Source organism: Triticum urartu, chromosome 2A (genome assembly GCF_056163025.1).
Source record: "Triticum urartu cultivar PI428250 chromosome 2A, HENAU_Tu73, whole genome shotgun sequence".
In the NCBI taxonomy this organism is placed as follows: domain Eukaryota; kingdom Viridiplantae; phylum Streptophyta; class Magnoliopsida; order Poales; family Poaceae; genus Triticum; species Triticum urartu.
The window spans coordinates 164,602,122-164,603,602 of record NC_141874.1 but is presented as its reverse complement, the minus strand read 5'-3'; positions in this window follow the sequence as shown (position 1 = coordinate 164,603,602).

The following is a 1,481-nucleotide window of genomic DNA, read 5'->3' as shown; positions in this document are numbered from 1 at the left end:
ACAGAACGAGTAAAGAGACTTGCCGGTAACGAGATTGAACTAGGTATGATGATACCGACGATCAAATCTCGGGCAAGTAACATACCGATGACAAAGGGAACAATGTATGTTGTTATGCGGTTTGACCGATAAAGATCTTCGTAGAATATGTAGGAGCCAATATGAGCATCCAGGTTCCTATATTGGTTATTGACCAGAGATGTGTCTCGGCCATGTCTACATTATTCTCGAACCCGTAGGGTCCGCACGCTTAACGTTCGATGACAATTTGTATTATGAGTTATGTGATTTGATGTACCTAAGTTTGTTCGGAGTCCCGATTGAGATCACGGACATGACAAGGAGTCTCGAAATGGTTGAGAGGTAAAGATTCATATATTCGAAGGCTATATTCGGACACCGGAAGTGTTCCGGCTGATACCGGGTCACCGGAAGGGGTTCCGGGCAAACCCCGATAAAGATATGGGCTTAATGGGCCAATTGAGGGAACACACCAGGCCACAAGGGGCTGGTGAGTTCCCTATAGGGCTAGCCACGTGGGGAGAAAGGAAAAGGAGAGGAGGAAAAGGAAAGTATGAAGTAGGACTCCTACTTCCTTCCCCTCCCCCTCCTTCCTTTCCCCCTTGTCCAAATATGGTAAGGGGGGCTGAATTGGACTAGGGGCCCAAGTAGGACTCCTCCTACTTGGGCGCACCCTAGGCTGACTCCCTCCCTCTCCCCCCTTTATATATGTGAGGAGGGCACCCCTAGAACACACATCGATTGTTCCTAGCCGTGTGCGATGCCCCCTCCACAGTTAACACCTCGGTCATATCGTCGGAGTGCTTAGGAGAAGCCCTGCGCTGGTAACATCATCATCACCGTCACCATGCCATCGGGCTGACAAAACTCTCCCTCGGCCTCAACTAGATCAAGAGTTCGAGGGACGTCACCGAGCTGAAGGTGTGCGGTTCGCGAATGTGTCGTGCGTTCGATACTTGGATCGATTGGATCGCGAAGAAGTTCGACTACATCAACCGCGTTAGTTAACGCTTCCGCTTTTGGTCTAAGAGGGTACCTAGACACACTCTCCCCTCTCGTTCCTATGAATCTCCTAGATAGATCTTGCGTGATCATAGGAATTTTTTTGAAATACTGCGTTCCCTAACAGTGGCATCTAATCCAGGTCTATGTGTAGATGTTATATGCACGAGTAGAACACAAATAGTTGTGGGCGATAATAGTAATACTGCTTACCAACATGTCATACTTTGATTCAGTGATATTGTTGTATGAGGCGGCCCAGACCGACATTGCATGTCCACGTTCATGAGACTGGTTCTACCGCCGTGCTTCGCACACAGGTGGCTAGTGGGTGTCCGTTTCTCCAGCTTTAGTTGAATCGAGTTTGACTACGCCCGGTCCTTGTTGAAGGTTAAAACAGCACACTTGACGAAAAATCGTTGTGGTTTTGATGTGTAGGTAAGAACGGTTCTTGCTAG